Raw genomic sequence first — 20,902 nt, forward strand, 5'->3', positions numbered from 1 at the left:
ATACCTTAGTTCATGTAATTTTGCCAAGGCAACGGCATCGTGTGCAGGAGCGTGTTTTTTAATCCAGTGTCAAGACTCATGGAACCCATCTTGCAGATAATTTTTTTTGTTTCTAATTCTTCAGTTAAAATATGATATAGCCTTTCAGATGAGATCTGGCAAGCGTGAGCAATTTCACCCACTTACAATTGGCGATCCTCCACGACCATTTTGTGTGCTTTTGCAATGATTTCTTGAGTAATGACATATCATGGCAAATCATCATCTAAGCTCTCCTGTCCAAATTTGAATTCATTTGTCCACTGGGCAACAGATGAATATGAAGGAGTAGAGTACCCCAGTGTATTCTGGAAATCGGCATGAATTTCATTTGCTTTCATACCTTTCTTTACAAAGTACTTAATCACTGCTTGAATCTTGATTTTTTCCATCCTCGCTAATCACTACATGGGAACAACACAGCCACGTCACCGCCACAGCTCTCTTCCAAGAGCACTGACTTGGCACATGTTCACAGGCAACAGTCCAATGAATATCACTTGTAAAACTCTTTGTGCTAGCACTGACCTCTCGTGGTGATTCTGAGAACTTTTCAAACCAAACTCGTACTTTGCCTCTAATGTGTTTAGGGTTTTTCATGTAATAAAGTTACAGCCTTATTGGGTTAGGACACTGTGACAATGAGTATGATATTCATCTGTGTGTTCCACTTCAGTCATTGGTTTTTTGAGTTTAATTTTAATGGAGGCAATACTTAAATCTCTTCTCGAGCAACAGCAGGCCCTGACAGTTTCTATCTCCAGTTTAACGGCTACAATGGTGCAATGTACAGCCCTGCCACAACATATCTGCTGCTGTTCCCTGCATACAACGATGCAGCAGAAGACTAGGATGCTTATGAAAAATGCCTGTGACAACATTTCCATGCATTTGGAGTAACACACATAAACTTGTGCAATGCTTTTGTTGTTGTTATTTTGTTGTTGTTTGCTCGTAGGTAGGTGGACGTATCAGAACACCCTACTGCAAAAGCCTCTAAAGCCTTAAATTCAGCACAACAGCATAATTCTCAGATAGAGAAAGAAGCTTTAGCAGTCAAGTACGCTCTAAAAAATGTCATGTTTTTCTATATGGGTCACCAGAACACCGACCAAAAAGCAGTGGTGTCCCTTTTTAATCCTTTGGCGTCCTTGCCGAACAATGCAGAAATTCACTTACATTAGTGGACTCTTTTTTTTCCTGTCGTGATACAATGACAAGGTACATTTTCGACCTATGGCACAACATGAAAATGCTGATGCCTTATCGTGTTTGCCGATTGGTCTGGATCCACAGTTTGACAAAGAAGAATTGCTTTCTTTTCCTTCAGACGTGGAAGCTCTAAATGTTGTTGACAATTTTCCTATCACTAGCCTAAAACTGCAGCCGCAATAGCAGTGAATCGTGTTTTAATTAAAAGTAGTTTCTTTTATGCTACATTGTTAGCTGGACAAAAACTCTGGGTCCTGCTTCTCATCCCTTAAGAAATTATTTTGCATTATAAAATAGTCTCTTTGTTTGAGATGAAGTTCTGTTGTTAGCTACAGAGGACACTGTTCCCCATGGTAGTCCCGTCCAAAATTTGTTGCGAGGTTATGAGTTTATTACATGTGGACCACTGGGGTGTGTCATACACAAAAGCGTTAGCATGCATACATGTTTCTTGTACAGGCACTGATGGGGAAATAGCATGAGTTGTTGCATACTGCTCACTGTGTGTCACTCATCAGAGGTCACTGGTGCATCTTTGTTGCCATGCAACCTCCACAGTGGCCTTTGGAATTAATTCAAGTAGATTTTGCAGAACCTTTTTTGAATTTCTACTGGCTTGTTGTAATTGATGCATATTCTAGTTTCTGTATATGGTGCAGTGTTTGTCAGCTTCAGCGGTGACGACAGTTTCAGCTCTGTCAAAAATTTTTGCAACTGAAGGTCTTCCATATATGTCAGTTACAGGCAACAGCCCTCAGTTCATATCTCAGGAAACTGCAGATTTACGTAAAAAAAAGTGGTATTCACCATACTTTGGCTCCTCCTTTCCACCCTCAATCAATCAGGGGAACAACTAGTATGAACATTTACGACTTAGATGAAAAAATATGTTTCGGATGTGTCATCAGAAGTGGCTCTTACTGGTTCCTCAGTTCTTATAGGTTTACCTCTGTTGGTGATAAAAGAATTTGGCACAGCCGTCAGCTGCAGACTTGCTAAAGCTACTTCAATCAATGGCAGGACATCTGCCAACACAGGCACCACAACACTTCTGACCAGCCAGAATCGTTTGGGCTTGTAGTTTTGACTGCTGACCGAAATGGGTGCAGGCAGTCATCGAGAATCACTGTGGCTGATGTCTCTGTCTTGTCTGCACTGCTGAGGGGAGGGCATCATGACATTTATACCAGCTACAACAACATCATGTGGCCAGCTGTGCACTGGGAGCACCTCTGCTACCATCCCGTCCTCTGCCCAGATGTCTCCTACATTGTGGCCGATGCCCTTGCCTTCACTGCCACTGCTGCCAATGCGTTCACAACCGCCTCTTCCACTGTGGCTGCCCCCTTCAGCTGTCAGAAGCAAGGAAGGACTCCAGGTCCTGTGCAATTGCAGACAACACCTCCACCACTGCCTCCTCCATCGCAGCTGGCACTGCCTGTTCAACCTCCATCACTGCGGCCTCCTTCACCAGGGTTGGATTCAAAAATGGATACGGAAGTCGTGCCAGTGTCGTACCACACAGTCTCTCACAGGAGGGTGGGCGCCACACCGGTCAGTGCCCGTGCCACTTCCAACCCTTCTCATCAGTGGCAGTGTGTCACGTGACTCAACAACCAATGTCAATGACAGAAGGAATGGACATGAGCAGAGAGCTCACTTCTTCACAAAGAAAGAGGAGTGTGCATTGCTTCACAGTTGGCATATGAAGTCTGTCCTTGATTCGGCCACTAGAAGGGACCCAACCTGCTAGTATGAAAGCACTTGTATCCACCGTCTGCCGGCTGCACGCCCTGTTGGAACTAATGACTATATACTCTGGAGTGCAAGGCTCCCCGGGCCATTTGTGTGTTGTCTGTTGTATGTACTTTGGCTCTCATGTGTTTATGCTTTTTCATGAAATAAAGTTACAGTGTTATTGGGTTAGAACAGTACTCTACACCATAACCAGAAGGGAAATCCAAGACATCACAGGATATGTTCACATAAGGCCCAAACACTACATCAAAGAGGCTGACTGGGAAGATTATAACCAACAATGATAAGTTGCTAGTAACAGTCACAAGGTGTTAGAATTTCTTTATTGCACTTTGTGTTTTTGGGCAAAGCCCATCATCAGATAATCTGTCAAAAAATTATTATAAAATAATGAGCACAAAGGTAATCCACACCAAGAATTAATACAAAAATACATAACACATGACAATGTAGGGTGTACTAATAATACAGTCCAAAATACGAAGTTAATGAAAAAACTTTTGATGCAAACAATATCACACATAAAAATTCACAATGACAAAATAGCTGTGCCGAGTTATTAACAACATGAATGTCAATACACAAGTGAAAGAGGTGATACATCCAAAATTAAGATTAACATTAGACACTTCAACCTATATCCTTAATTATCATGTTTTACATATTTTTGTGTTATGACTTGGTGCAGATTACCGTTGTATATATTGAATAATAATATATACATTTATAATAATGTAATGATTTTATAATAATTTTTTGACAGATAAGCTGATGATGGGCTACACCCAAAACACATAATGCAATAAAGAAGTTCAACTAACATCTGGTAACTGTTATTAGTAACCCAGTAGCATTGGTTATACTTTTTGTAAGTATCGACATGGTCACAAACCTCACACATGACTTTTTCTTGTATCTGTGCCAAGTTTGGCTACATATGAAGTAAAGTTGTTTTACTTTGTCAAGAGGATTACCATGGCCAGATCAAGTTCAATGAATCCTCCTGGTTTAGTGACATAATACCTAATTACACGAAGTTGAAGTTGCAACAAATCAAAATAAAATTCAAATGTGAATGAGTGAGAAGTGAAGTTACATCCACAAATAAAGCCAGTTGGCCAGTTGTATAGATAATAATTGTGGTTTCAACTACTGTCTGTTCTTTCCCAAGGGCAATTTGCTGATGTTATCATTCTTGTGTGTGATCCTGTCCATTAGCAATTTTCAGAAATTCATAACAGATATCAGTGGAAACTGGAAACTCTTTTTGCGTGGAATGTCTGTTTGAGTGTGTGGAGTGCCTGCCAAGCAAGTAAATACAAGTTTCTGGAAAGATTCTCGTAAAAAATGGACCAGAAAATAGAAGCAATTAGGGAACATGTTAATAAGGCAAATAGACAAACAGTGCAATTGAAAGAGCAGACAATGTAGAATCTGAAATGGATTGTTTTTAAGAACTTTGCTGTTACTGAATTACAGCTAGTTAACAAACGTGTTAATGTAATCGATGAACGAGTAAAAAGAACAGAAAACAATATCACCGATGAACTCAACAGACAAAAATCAGAGTTGTATAACACACAACTTATACCGAAACTGAAAATAATTTCATTGACGAGAAACTAAAATTAAATTCTATACTTGTTCAGAATAAATATTTTCGGTAAACAGCAAAGTGAATGAAGTATCAAATGATCTTCAAACAGTCAATACTAAAGTTGTAAATCTAGAGACTAATATGTTTAGTAATATATATAGTGGTAATAACATGTTTCAAAACAATTGCAATAATGTTACTATGAAAATTTTTCCAGGTGATTTTACACTACATCCTGTTGATTATTTGTACCAGTGCAAGGACAGCTTCACACCAGGCATACCAGAACTTATGAAAGTGAAATTTGCTGAATGATATTTAGATGGAGAAGCTTTATCGAGGGCTAACCAACATGTTAACCCAGAAATGACATTTGCAGAGTTTGAAAAATTATATTTAAACAAATTTTGTTCAGAGAGTGAGCAGGTATAAATAAAATCAGAATATTTGAATGGAAGTAGATTTTGCAAGGGAGATATGAGAATGTGAGAATTTTGTGAAAAGCAGCTTAGGACTTCAGCACATTAGATAAACCACTTGATGAATTAATCCAAATTGATGCACTGAAAATGTGTTTACCAGGCCATGTTCAGTGGACTCTTGTTTATGGACCACATGACACTATTGAGGAATTTCTGAAGTACATAGATAAATTAGATCGTGCTTGGGAGAAAAATTTTCAGAATGGGCAGTCATCACAACACCACCAGAATAACACCAATAGGAACAATAACAACATATATGATAGTAATATAAGTAATAATAATTTTGGTGGCAACTATCACAACCAGAGTAATAATAATAACAGAAATGAGAAATGGTAACAGATCTTATGAAAATAATCATCAGGAAAACAGGTAAGCATCTTATTGCAAGCCTGTCAGTCTGAGGTGAAGAACAGTTACAGAAATCAGGCTAGACGTAGGAGAGGAAGGTGAAGTTCACGTCACAGACACCACAATACACACAATAAATACCAGATAAACAGAGCTGATTATGATAAAGCATTTCAGGACTTGATGCTGATGGAAATGGATGAAGATACTAGTGAAGTAGAAAATAAATTTAATCTTAGTACAGATGATATGAATAATTTATTGGACGAGAGTTGTGTGTTTAGTAATAATAACATTTATGATGATGCTGAAGAGTATGGTTTAGTTAGCTTCTTTTATGATGACAAATTTTCTATATTGTCTGAAAAAGATGTGGAAGAAAGCAAGGATCATATACCGAGGTTGAATTATGTTTATGGGCCTGTTGACACAAGTTCCGGTACTTTTGATAGTGATTGTGATGTGGAAACATGTAGTTAAAGTTGAGGTTCATGTAGGTGCAGATGCTGCTGCATATGAGTATTTTGAAGCTATTGGTGGTGAGGCTGTATTTTATGCTGAATTAGATGGTATGGTGTATGTGGAAGTATTAGATAATTCTGTGAGTAATGGAATGATAGGACATGACGATTTGGAGTTGAAAAAATAGGTACACGCAAATCAATTGATAACCATTGAAGTCAGTGAGATATTACATGATTTTTACAGTAAGGAGGATCAAGATAAGCTAATTAGTGATAAGATACTGAAAGTATTGGAAGAGAATGATGAGTCTGTGGGAAAAGGTTATTACTGTGATAGTATTCAGCACACACACTCTAGTTTTAAGTTACCTTTAAGTGCTTTACAACCAAAATTAGGAAATGAGGTTCAAGTAAATGCTGATTTAAACTGTAGGGATACTGAAAATGATTTATTGGCAGATCAGGATGAAAGTAATAAGCATGAAATACTTGGTAGTCCCTGTATCGAAATATCTGTAGGCAATTGGAAGGGAGTTTGTCTATAGGACACTGGTAGCCCAGTAAGTGATGTGTCTGGTAAATTAAGAGGTAGATTAAAGAACACTGAACAGTATACTGAATTTCCAATTACTGGTGTTAACATAAAAGGAGCCATTGGTGAACTTAGTAAATTAATCAGTAGGCAAGCATTAATTTCATTTACTGTCAGTAATGTTGTATTCGAACAAGGATGTATGGTAATAACTGAGCTGAATGAACACATGTTGTTACAGATGGATTGGACACTGAAAGTTAATGCTAGCTTTGATTGGTTACATATGAAGCTAAATTTTATTGATCCAAACTCTGGTGTTCATGATGAAACTAAATTATACATAATGTTTGATGAGAATTTTAGCAATAATTTAAGAGGAGTGGCAGTATTTGATGACAGAAATTATTTAGATGAAGATAATGAGTATTTTGATAACCAGGTGGTTAGTGAAGACTTTTCTCAATTAGTACTGGACAAACTCAACTCAGCAGACAATTTAAGTAGCAATGAAAAAAGTGACTCTGAGGGATTCCTATGGGAATATAATAGCATATTCAGTGACAAGCCAGGCAGGGTGAAAGATTATGTGTGTAAGTTAAAACTGAGACCACACGCAAAATTTTTCATTGAGCCATATGGGGTACCTATTTGTAAGAGGAAGGTTGCTGAAAAGGAGTTGGAGAAACTGATGATAATCAACCCTCAGGGGATACACACACTGTGTGTACCATCTGTCTGGCAAACACAAGGTCCCATGATAATGTAGTATTTGCTTCAACATCTTTATACTTTGGTACTACATCCCTTATTTGCACCATTTACACTTAGATTCTTGTCACAAGTTGAAATCAATTCTGGGTATATGAAGTGCTTTCCCTGATTTGAAGATTGGTGAGATATATGCATTGGCTGATTGATCTGTGGAAGGCATCAGTCAGAAAGGAGATATCTTGGTTGGATGCTCCGGATGGCCATCAACCAATTCTTTGACACACCAATTACGCATGGAGTTTAAGCTATGTTTCAGTGTGTCAAGTGTATTCTGATGTGCATTATGCTTTGTGCTTTTACCTATATTTAATTCTGTATATATTTTCGTGTCATGTTCTCTATATTGGTTGTTACCATTCGTCATTTATGTTCTTTGGTACTTCAATACCCAACATTGTTATGTAGTATTGTGATGCTCATCTTAATCATTTACAATTTTCTGCACATGACCATCTGACCAACATATTTCTGTTACATAAAATTCCATATGTATAACTTAATCAGTGATATATGTGAGTATTGCCATTGTGTTTCTTCAACTGCTTTTTCAGGATACTATTGAATACTTATATTGCTTCTCTTATTGAACCATGTAAGTGCCAACATATGTATTTATCTTCAAACAACCATCCGTATTAAAATGTGATATGAAATACTTAGATAGTGACTGAACATTGTCTACAAAATCATTTTCACTACGTTTTATCACGGTATGAATATGAATAATTGTTTCGGGAAGAGTCTCCCATAGTTGACATGAGTTGTAATCATTGTCTGTTAGACATTTATTGTGAGCAAAACCTCATCATACAGTCCTGTTTCAGCCTCAAGAACCCCATTTGATAATCTTCTGTTTCTATGCCCTGGATAAAACACTTCAGTCTTTATTTCCTGGAATGGAAAGTCATAACTTTCAGGTTGGTCCGTGCACTGCAAACATGGCCCTTGAACATTTTGTCTGGAACTTGGAAGTTCCATATCATATTGATTCACATATTTGCATACTTATTCCTCACTGGACTTTGACATTTGAACTTACTGAACATGAACTTTCTTACTGGTCAGCACCCGGCAGTATGGGTTTTTCAGGTCAGTCTGACCGTCGCAAATGTATGCCTTGAATATTTTCAGTTTGATTTGAGATGTCTCATGCCAAATTTCAGCTTCATGTAATTTTGCTTACTATAACCATTTGATCTGTTTTTCAGTTGTGATGTCATGATTTCGAACTTTCTCTATAGTTTTTGTCATATATACACCCACACAAATACATAAAAACACACTGTTTTTCCCACAGGGGCTTTCTTCCACGCTGTTTACTTCAGTGTCTTGTAAGTCTTGAAGTAGCACCCTTTTCCTTATACCTGTTCTTTAACTGAATCCTAGAGTTTTCAAGGTATGCTCTAAAACTTTATCAGCAGGAATTGATGCATGCCAATGAACAAAAACAAATTGCTTTTCTTGCTCGTAAAACTCACGCGTCCTCTGTAGCAATTCCAAAGCCTAACTATTTAATGGCACTCCACTACACAATGGAGTCTTGCTTGGTGAACGACACTATTTTGGTAAAATTATTTAATACACAGAAGCTGTAGTAGAGATAGTAACACTACACAACACAACACAAAAGCAGGTGGTCCCACACTAACATACAATGTTTACATGGAAGCCAGCAATGTGGTAGCATTGATGCCGGAATCGGCTTTTGTTTGGTCCGGTTATTGGTTCAAAAAACCCAGTGCCTCGCGTTTCTCACTTGTTTGTCAGTTATATTGCCAACTTTACAGTGCTTGGGAAGTGACCTCGAAGTGATATGTTTCAGAAGCCGGGGTATATATTCCCTACATTTTAGCCAGAGATTTAGAAGAGCTTTGTCTCTCTGCGATAGTCAGACCCCTTTGGGGGTACTGTAATCCCACAACTCTTTGGGATCCTATATCCTTTTGCCAATCTCATTCCGGCTCTCCTGGAGAGGGCATATGTATAATATCAGTATGCTGCTATGATTTTTGTCTTTTTTGGTTATCTGGATTCGAATACACTGAAGATTTTCTTTTGCAGCAAATTAGTAATTTGCATTAATTTAAGCTATTGTTTTGACATTGTTTACGTTGGGTCTCACCAATATGCATAATGAAGGAAACATGTTGGATTAAAAGTTGATGTACCATCACAATTTGTACATTATACACACTTCAGGCACAAGGTAGAAATAGAACTGCTATTTTAATTATGGAGTAATTAATGGTTAAAGTTCCAATATTTCTAGTCATAGAAAGACAGTTATTTTTATGTTTCCAGACTAAGAAACAAATCGTATCCATAATAGAAATATGACATGATTATTTTTCAGTCAGAATTAAGCATACTAATGTTTTAATTGCAGTTAGTTAATGGAATTGTTATTATGACTATATAGAAATGTTAAGTTGTACTCGTACAAAATTTAATTAATTGAATCTAGGCCTTCCATTCAATAAAACTAATCCCTCTGATCATCTGAAAATGATAGGTTCATTATCTCTTAAGTAAGTAAAATAATAAATGCAAATTAATTAAATACACTGTTGTAATGATAAAACATGTAATTTGTAGTCTTTGTATGAAATTATTCAGTGTCATTTCATGTAAATTTCTATGTAATTTGGGAAGATGTATGTAAAAGTTATTATTGTTAAACCTAAAAATTTAATATGTAACACAGTCAGTAATTGTTTAAAATCATATAAATAGAGGCGATTTGTATGCTGCCATATCTCAGTTGGAGCTCAGTTTGACGTTTAAGTCAGTTATACATGTAGTTCACCGCCGAACATCTAGCATGTGAAATAAAACTCGTGAACACAAATTCCTGCAGCTTATTTCTACCATTGCATGATTCCTGAGTGTCAATACTGTAACATCAAGATGAACCTACAGCAGCATTAAGAAGCATCACCCTGGATTACACAAGATACGTATTATTTATTTGATGGAGGATATCCCTAATATGACATGTTATTCTGTTTTCTTGTGTTAAGCAATGATATGCATCCCAAACTTCACCACACAAAATCATTCTTCTCCCAGTTATATTACAACACGTATATAAAACAGCGACACACGATTGAATTCCTCACTGCTGAAGAAATTTTGCCGACTGAAATACATCGACGCTTGCTAAGGGTGTATGGTTACGATACGACAAACATGAGCAATGTGAGGCAATGAGTATGGCATTTTCAAGGTGATGAAAAGAGTGTGCACGGCAAGCCAGTCTTTCCTGCACAGCTGTCACCCATCACAGTGAAGAGCGTCTTGATCAACTCATTCATTCTGATTGGCGGATTAAGACCAGAGAATTGTGCACAAAGCTGAATGTAAGCTGTAATTCTTTGGAAACAATGTTGGAACATCCTCGTTATCATAAAGTCCGTGCAAGATAGGTCCCGCGGATGCTTACAGAAGAACAAAAAATTCATCTGAAGGAAATTTGTCGGGACCTGCTGGACCAATATGAAGCTGGAGGTGACAATTTTCTGAATAGCACCATCACCAAAGATGAGATGTGGTGTCACTGCTATGAGCCGGAATCCAAAAGACAGTCCAATAAATGGCGACATGTGAATTCTCCATCAAAGAAGAAATTCAAGGCACACCCATCTGCAGGAAAAGTGATGTGCACAATCTTTTGGGATAGGCAGGGTGTGGTTCTTTTGGGTATCCTGGAGCCTGGAGAAATGGTCAGTTCAGCATGCTACAAGATTACACTGGCTCAGCTGAAAGCCCAAATTTCCAGGGTAAGGCTGGAGAAGAAGAACAACTTTGACATGCAACATGATAACACCAGGTCCAAGACCAGTTTTGTGACCACATAACTCGCTGCAGAATTCTATTGGGCTGTCTTACCACTTCCACCATACAGTTCTGATTTAGTGCCTTCCAACTTCCATATCTTTGGGCCTCTGAAAGATGGACTACGTGGTGAACACTTTCAAGACTCTGATGCTGTTGTCGAAGCTGTAATGAAGTGGTTAGCTTCAGCTGGTACTGGTTTTGACAAGTGTGGCATGCAGGCACAAGTTCATCATCGGCAAAAGTGGGTAACGAATGGTTGTGACTGTGGAAAAATGACAGTCAAATATTGCTCTATTTAGCTGTGCTGTTGTGATTTATGTATTTCCTGCAGTTTTCATGAATAAAAATAGGTGGCATTACATTTGGAACGATCCTCATATTATATTATTTTTTAATAAAATGACCATCCTACTCTCTCTTTTACTTGGCATTTTTATTGTACTTTTTGTCATTATTATTTCATTTAGTTTGTAAGTCCATAATTTTGCTATAATGTCCTTTCACTTTAATCAGCTTTGAATGTGTGTGCTGCTTCAGTCAGGTAGCCTCAAAACATCCCTGTGCATATGCGAAAGCAGTATATGGCTGTGTTCATTTATGTTGCAGGAAATTCATGTTGTTCTACTATCTATACAAAACATATTCATATTTTATGCTCTGAAAGTGGGTTTCTCCCCACCTTGTGGTTGCTTACATAATAACGCTTTAACCATTATTCTGATACATTTCTTATTTATTTGTTTTATGCTACTGGTATTTTGTATAAGTTTCCTTGGTTTCTTTGGTAATAGTTATGATACATTTGGGAAAAAAAGTTCATGTGCATAAAGCAGTGCCACTGGTTTGAATACCATCTGGTGTGTGTAATATTAATTTTAATTTTGGTAGCATCACTTATTTCTCTTGTGTACTGATGATGTTAATCACTTGGCACTACTGTCTTATCATTGTAGATTTTTATGAGTGATATAGTGTGTGCCTCAAATTTTTTTCCATCAGCTCTCATATCTTGGTATGTATCATTTTTACAACTAATATTGTCATGGAGTGCAGTTTTTATATTACAATGTACTGTGGATTAATAACTTTGTGCTCATAATTGTATAATGACTGGTGGGAGAAGGCAGTGTACAATTGGGAAGGAGTAGTGTGGATAGAGGATGGAAGGGAAAAGATAAGGCGTGACAATGGGAACAGGTTAGTGGAGATCTGGTCCAGGGGTATTGCGAGAACGTAGGATATGCAGGAGAGACAATTCTCATCTGATTAGTTCAGTGAAACTTGACCTGGAAAGGTGTATCAGAGTGGCCTGCATAGTGAAACAAATGCTGAAGTCATTTGTGTTGTAGTGTGCAGCGTATTCAGCAACCAGATGGTCCAGTTTGTGGTTTGCAATAGTTTGACTGTAGCCATTCATGCGAGTAGACATTTGGTTACTTGTCATGCCCACAAATAAATCTGTACAGTAATTGCAATATAACTGATTTATTACATGGCTGCCTTCATGCGTGGCCCTGCCTTTTAATGTGTAGGAAATGACTGTGACTGGACTGCGGTAACCAAATGTGGGTGGTTGTATGGGACAGGTCTTGTACCCAGGTCAATCACAGGGGAATTTGATATGGACAGACATACTAATGGAGTCACCAACAATGCGGAGATAAACATTTACACAGGTGGCTGGGTGAGTTGAAGGTCACCAAGTGAAGTGGATTTGGGAAGAGGTATAGAGTTTATGGAAGAAAGAGCAAAGGCTGTCCTTGCCACTAGTCCAGATAATGGTAAGTCATCAACGAATCTGAATCACTAAAGGGCTTTTAGGTGCCGATTGAATAGGAAGGATTGCTCAGGATGGCCCATAAATAGGTTGGCATAGAATGGTGCCACACAGGTACTAATGGCAGTTAGTTTGCTTATTTAGCCTACAGAAAAGAAAGAAAATAAGTACGATCTGTGAAAATGTGAATTGTATGGCCTATTTCAGTTTTTCCACTAACAGGCTATAGTTGCGAAGAATAAATAAATAAATAAATACATAAATAAATACCCCCCACCTCTCTCCTAACCTTAAGGGTGTGTGTGTGTGTGTGTGTGTGTGTGTGTGTGTGAATTAGGATGATAACAGTGGTAATATTCAAATACATGTCGAGAGGTGGGTTTCCCTCCTCTTCCTTTAAGACTCTAAAATACTATTTCAATGGTTGTAAAGTAGTTGAAACACATTTATAATGAAAGTTTTGAATAGAAAACCAGAACTACAATCATTAGAAAACTTTCTAAAACAAAATCTTGGAATAATTCTGGCGATAATTCTACATCATTTTATGAATGAGGAGTTAATAAAGGAAAAAATCTGACTTGCTTAGTGAGAACCAGACAAAACCCTAATAAAACAAAATAATAAAAATAAAGTATTTAATATCTCTTATAAGAACTTTTTTATACTGTTTCCTATTTCCCATATTTCTGTGTTGAGTATTACTAGAGTCATTCAGAGTTAAATAAATACCAACAATGAATTATTTAAAATATTACTGCGCAGAATTTCTCACCATTACTGTGTCACTATTAATATTGCACAATGACCAAAAGCTTCCAGAAGCTATAAAACATCTCTATTTCAAGAACAAAGAGCCAACAAAGAAATGGCATGAAAAGGTATGAATACTCAAGAATATGACGACTACAAAACACTTAAGTAGCAGTAAACAAAACTGCAGTGGGCATCTATATTACTAAACACTAAAATAGTCACCCATCCCCAGTTGCAGGTTACCTATTTAATAGCTTGAAGAGGCAATAAAAATTTAATTTTGTGTGTGTCATATAAGTTTTGACCAAATTTAAAAATTTAACATTATGACATAACCTACTCACTGTGAGATACAATCTTACATTAAAGGTTTAAAATAATAAGTATTCAAGATAGATATTGTGTATGTGTCTTTACGCAGGATAACTTCTGTTGAGCCAATTATTCAGACAATCATCCAGTGATATACATTAGAGTTTGATTCTTTAAAGAATCAAGGGTATGGTTGCTGGTGCCAATCAAAAAGTATTTAATCACAAGCTCCAATAACAAATGTGAATGATCATTGTGCTTCTAAAAACAACTGAGCAAAAATGAATTATATTAACTGTGATACACAAAGACAAAATATGTGATGTGAGACTAACATTATTTACCAACTGAGTAGAAAATAATAATTCAAATGTGACTGATAGGCAAACTAGTTTTAAACTATTTATAAAATGAATGGTTGGTTCTAAACGTTTTTTCAATAATTCCTTAATCCCCAGAAGAAATAGAAAGGAAGATGAAAGTGAAGAGCAAGATCAAAATATACAGGTGTTGTAGGAAAGGAACTATTGTTCCAAACTGAATTTCATCAGTCTGCACTAAATTTATTCACTGTCACAGTGTTCTGTATTCTAATTTCTTCACGGTAAGGTACAATCTGCTGCAGAGCTTAAAAACGATATTTCAATGAGTAGCAATAATTAATGTTATACACAAGAAGACTTAGCAGATAATTATCTTGCAGCCATTTCATAACAAATCCACACAATTGTCAATTCATTAGCCTGTACAGAAAACTAATTATCCTCTATTAAAGAGCAAAATAATCACATTGTCAAGGTGTGTGCATAGTAGATGGAAATTAAAAGAAGGCAACATTTACTTAAAGCATCTGAAATACTTGAGTTGCTGTTATAACAGTAATGAAAATTCCTGGATGGAAAATACGTAAAATAAGGGAATGGCAACCAGTCACCAATGGCCGAGCAATACATAGTGCATAGAAACACATACTAACAGAAAACAGTATCACACAATCTTTTGAGCTCTTGCCATCACTCACAATGAAAGTTGATATTATTGATGTATATGAGTTAAACCTAGTGCAGGCACAACAGTGTATTTTATACGCTGGAACCACCCTTGCCCTCTACAAGAAAAATGCCAAGCCTTATAGAAATCTAATTGTTGATACCTTTCTAGTCACTGTTTGGCTTACGTTTAGTTGTGTCAGAGTGAATGCAGCATCAGCATGACAAGTGCAATAACAAGTTATTCCTATAACTGCAGCAGTGGCACCTGGTCATGTAAATACCATTTCAAATTGTCAACACTATCTCTTGTATATTTACACAAAGTGGTGTGCTAAAAAAGCAGTATATTTCACAGACCGCTATTGTTATATTTCATTAGCTGCTAACAATAGTTTGTAACTCTAGTTTTAGGACCAAAAGGTACTTGACAGGTGAGGAATTAGGGCAGACTCTTTTAGAGCTGCTTGCAGAAGAAGACTGCAGAGATACTGACTATTTGTTTTCTAACTGAGAGCATGAAGTAATTTTACTTTGTTATCATGATAGTGATTTTGAAATTAAATATGATGAAACATTACTTTCCATTGATACTGAATAAAATATATTTATTGATGGGGACAAACAAACAAAATGGATGAATATAGAAAGACAATTCATGTACCAGCACAAAATGTTATCAAGATCTTTCCCGGTCCTGATATGGTAGCATGAGGTATTGTAGAGGAAACTGAATCGTTCCATAAAATCATAAGTGTTGATATGATAGGTGTAACTGTTCATTTTATAAATGTGTACATTCACAGAAAAACGTAAGAAGGAAACCGCTCCATAGATAGGGAAGTTATGTTGACAGATAGTAATGAAATTTGTGCAGTATTAGGCATTCTTTATTTGATTCGCTTCAAAGGTGGAAACCACACAAATCCAATGCACTTTTGGTCAAATGATGGAACAAGAATGATTGTTTTGAGATCCTGCATGAATTACAAGATATTTTTATTGCTTCTCTGGTGTATTAGATTTGATGATAAAGTAACTACAGATATGAAATAAGAAACAGAGTAGATAAGTGAATCCATTGATGGCAAAGTACACCGTGCCAATACTGTTTGGGATTTCTAGTGTGTTAATGAATACCGTTTTGGAGAGCTGCCAGTACTAAATCACATGTTCACTGTTATATAAAGTTAAAGAAGCAAAATTTTTGGATGGTGTTAGGTGTAATACAGAGTTTATGTTCTGTACTATTAACAGTGTCTGACTACACAGGTGTCGTAGATGTAAGACTGCTTTGTTGTACCTAACTAAAAGTGATGCATTGCCTATAACAAATTTTAATGAGTTATTTTTGTTATTTGGTGTTAGGTTAAGGATGTGAGCCAAACAGATGAAAGTACTGGATTATACCAATCCATTTTTAATTAGAAATTGGTCAAGGATAACAAACTCATCACTAATACAGGGTGTATACATGGATAAGGAAAAAAATTCCCAGATTTCTCCTGGATTTCCGGTTAAAAGTACACTTTGTCCCGGGTGACAACATACTTTTTCCCTATTAACTGACAGTATACTTTCTCTCGGAACTGTATAACTTATCAGTCCTTTGAATGAATATGGTTTTATACACGGGTGTAGAATTTCCCGGCACTTTAGAAAGCGAAACACAGGGGAAAAAAAACACGTTTTGGAAAAATCTTTGATGTGCCGCATATTTTCGTATTATGAAAGTATAAATTCGAATTCCACCAAACACCGCATGTTACTTTCCGAAGCATTGAAATCGAGATTGCCAGTGATAGCTCATGGCATGTGATCTCGCCAGCCCATGACAGCGGGTATTCAGAGCTTAGAGCACGTGATGTGGTCAGCCTATAGCAACATCACTGTTAAGTAGCACGAGGACACAAACAGGAAAAGTCAATCGTTTAAATTAATATACATAGTGCCGCTACACGAAACGCAAAGCTTTCACATATAATATTGTGTCTATAAGATTAATAAGGTGCACGAGAAGCTACGCTTTCATATATGATGTTGGTCTTTTATGCGCCTATTACAATTTAAGATATATCACACAAACGTCCCAGTGACATTTTTAATAACGACATAAATGTCTGATCTTCTGGGCTCGAAATTCATCTAAATGGCTCATCATCAATGAGCTGCTTTTTAAATGACAGTCAAACGCTCTGTGATTTAAGAAATTAATCTTACATTCTCGCACATATTTCAACTTGCGTAAAAGGAAATTTATTTTGATGGTAACGCTTTTCAAACCACCATTCTGAATATTTTCCCATGACCTGGTAGAAACAGGTTCATTTCTGCAATTGCCAGAGAGCACCAGATGACAGGCATCACCGCGCTTGCGCAGCTACCATGTCGTAGGGAGACCGTAAGTTGGTATGTGTAAAACATTAGAAGATCTTACATGATGTCATAAAAGAAACAAAAGCATCGGAATTTCTGATCCATACTAAAAAGTGCACATTTAAAGTGCACATTCGTATGTCCAGATTTCCAGTGAAGTAGGCCATGACCTGATATTAAGCTATTCAATGTGGTTTTCGAGCTGTAAATTTTCTTGGAGTACCAGTAATGTGCTATCTCATGTTTGGTTCTTTACTATGGCATAATGCCATAAGTGCTAGAAGTTGAAAACATTTCAAATATATTGTCTGCCTCAGCAGAAAAGATTAATAAAAGAAAATTTCTTTAGCAAGGCGACAAAAATATCATCATTGTTCTGCAAGGCAATTAATGCTTGACTGTCAGAAAGGTGGAAATAAAATAAAACCTGCAACTAATAACACATTTTAGACTCCCGTAATTATCTGAATGTATTTTAATTCCGTTGATAGCTCCCGGCCACAGAAATCTGTTTTGTTTTCATTTGACGTGAGAGCAGTAAACGAAGAGGAAACAGCAAAATCACTAAATGTAAATACGGGTCACGTGGTGACTATCCACTTTCCCCACTACAACTCAGACTGCTCTGCGCATCAGCCCCGTATCTATGATATTTCCGAACCGGGGCAATACCCCGCCACTCCCTCGATCGTTTGAGGTAAGTCGTCAAAAATTTAAAAAAAATCTAATTTTCAAAAATATGTTCATTTTTAGCGCACATCTTTCTGAAGGGTCTGATGCTTGAAACATACGCGTTGGAGGAAATGTAAGACATGTTATTTGGTCGTAAGTGTGCCAAAGTGCAGTGCCTCGGCTCCTCACACAGCATTCTTCTATCGCATGTCACTGTATTTCGCTCTGTGGAATTGAAACGTGTATATTTTGTAATGGATGCCATCAAAGCATATTGTGGACAGTGGAAATTAAAATGTCCTGTGGTGCCCCTCCTGCTTACAGTCAGCCGTTTTGACATCCTGTCCCGTCCCCCCCCCCCCTTTTTTTTTTTTTAAAAAAAAAGAACTCTTCAGAAAATTTGCACTCTTTATTGCCTATCAGTTAACAACTTGCTGTTGTGTTTGACATAAAATTAAATATAGGATACATAAACCAGTAAAGACATGAGACAAGCAAGACAATACACATTTCTTCAATCCTTAGCTCCTAGAATTTTATTCTCTCTAATATTGCTAGTTTTACATGGCGTGCTTTCCTTTCTGCGAAAGAATCTATTACCTTATCAAAGTTCATCAATCGTCTTGCTACATGAAAAATCGAAAATTCAATGTCTAATACTGAAAAAGCTGGTAACACAATAGCACCCAAGACTGGTGTGGTTTCCCAATCTGATTACATCTACTTTGTCACTGTCTGCTAGATAAAACAAAATAGGCCTTCCTAATGCTACAATAATTGTACACACACCAAATAAACAAGACTGTTTTGGCACAAACGGGCTTTTTTGTAACGACAGAATATAATTCACAAAGCACCAATATCAAATGCTTATTAGGCCTACTACAAGCAAAAAGCTTTACGTTAGGAAATAGTTTCACACTTCATTCATACGTTCCAGTTTCTCAAGCATGAGATCAAGTAGTAGTAGTAGTAGTAGTAGTAGTAGCAGTAGTACGAAATTTTTATACAAACTTGGAATCGTCATATTGTTTCATAGTTTGTGTGATGTCCCCGTTTCTTCTCCTTCCTCGTTCTAACAAACAGTCTTGTTATCACTAATTCTATAACTATTCCTGCCAATGTCAAAGCTTATTCATAGGTTAACCTCACTAACTCTGCCAGAATCACCGATTTAGTTCTCCGCGGTTATTCTCCGGGTAGGCGTTGTTACACGTTCGTACAACGCGATTTCCACACTTCTTTCAGAATATAACTTAAAGCAGCTGCTAGCCGGGGACTGTACTACTGGCCCTTACTAGTACAGCGATCTAGCCAAAAATTTTCTGTCAAAATTTCATTTTCTTGGATACACCAAGAAGGTAATACGTAATCTTCTTACCTGTTATTTGTTTATTTCGACTCCTGTAGTCTGAATCTATGGATTTCGCTAGTAATTATAACAACGCTCATCATTCGCAAACCCAATCAACCACACAATCAGACAGTGGTTGGCATTCATCCGTTCGGCATTAACTCCGCTCAGCTCGTAGAGCCCCTTTTGTCTGTACAAAAGTTTGTTTCTACATGCGACGAGGATTCCCCTGACGGAGACATCATGTAAACTATGCACGCATTCACAGATCAACTTACGATTCATTCAGAAATCAACTTAGAATGTGTTCAATAATGATCAAAAACCGACAGGGATGATTTTCAAAATCATATGAATAATCGATAGACTAACGCGCGCTGGATGCTAGTCGCTTTGTGAAACAAGGTTTTTCCCCCCTCAAAAATATCAATTCGCCCCCCCCCTCCCCCCTCCTTGATCTGGGCCTGCTTCGCATGCTTGAATCTGGCAGCTTGGGCACTCCAGTAAAATTTTTCCCCGGTATCATCTAGTTGCTTGCTGCGACTGCTCACACAGCCAACAGCCACATTTCTGTAGCCAGAAGCGGGAGAAGGTATTACTCAACTGCACATGCGAATGATCCTGCTCGTAACTGCTAAACTGAACCTAATTTAAACAATTGTGATGTCATGCTCATCGGAGGCAATTTGTTTTTACGAAGAATTGCATAGTCTTCCTAATGCCTTTGACATATTTTGCTGTTGGCAGACGCTTGTATGAGCACTGTGTTTTGTTGCTGTATATTGCACATTTCCTTTGCAATTTAAGTTTTATTTTCGCTTTTTCTCTCGTTCGTGTTTTATTGCTGCAGTATTATTCTGCAGTAGCAGGATACAGTAACATCCTTTGTTAGAGTATTGGTTCTTACAAGACAAAACTACAAAAATTTAACTGAAAACAAAAACAATGAAAAATTCCCGGAATTCTAAAAAATTCCCGGGTTTTTCCCGGATCTCCCGGGTCGTATACACCCTTTAATATCATAATGGGATGATAAAGGAAAATTTTTAGCATATGTATCAAATGACCCATTTGTACCTTCATTCCCATAAACAATTTCAATATTAAATGTCGTCCATCTACACATCCACCCAAACACAGGAAAAGAAAGCTTCATATTCCTATGCGCAGCTATGAAAAATTGTGTGAATAGTTACAATCTTGGAGAATTTGTTACTACTGACAAGAAATTAGCAGCATTTAAAAGTTCTGTGGCTTCATAAAATACATCCTCAAAACACCAGCTAAATATGGCATCAAAATATTTGCTCTGCACAATGCTAAGTCATTCTAATCTGGTTTATTGTAAGTGTATTGGGCCAAACCATCAGAAGGACAATTTTGTGTTTCTAATAAGCCAGCTGATATTATGTGTAGACTAACTGAACCAATAAAAAGCACAAAAGACAATGTGACAATAGATACCTGGTGTAATAGCTATCTGCTCATGCTCTATCTGCTGCAAAACAAAATCACTTGTGCAGCACTCTAAGAAAGGGTAAAAAAGAAATTCCACTTGAGTTACTGCCCAATAAGAACACAGAAATCAGTTCACAGGAGTTTTAAGATACCAGAAAT

At 37.1% G+C, this 20,902-nt stretch overlaps 1 protein-coding gene across 5 annotated transcripts in view; it reads right to left on the bottom strand.

Moving 5' to 3' along the window:
- The window catches only part of LOC126458007 (prominin-like protein), a 517,920-nt gene that overhangs the window by 97,931 nt on the left and 399,087 nt on the right, over positions 1 to 20,902 (bottom strand). The window lies entirely within an intron of this gene.

Source organism: Schistocerca serialis, chromosome 2 (assembly GCF_023864345.2).
Source record: "Schistocerca serialis cubense isolate TAMUIC-IGC-003099 chromosome 2, iqSchSeri2.2, whole genome shotgun sequence".
Classification (NCBI taxonomy): Eukaryota; Metazoa; Arthropoda; class Insecta; order Orthoptera; family Acrididae; genus Schistocerca; species Schistocerca serialis.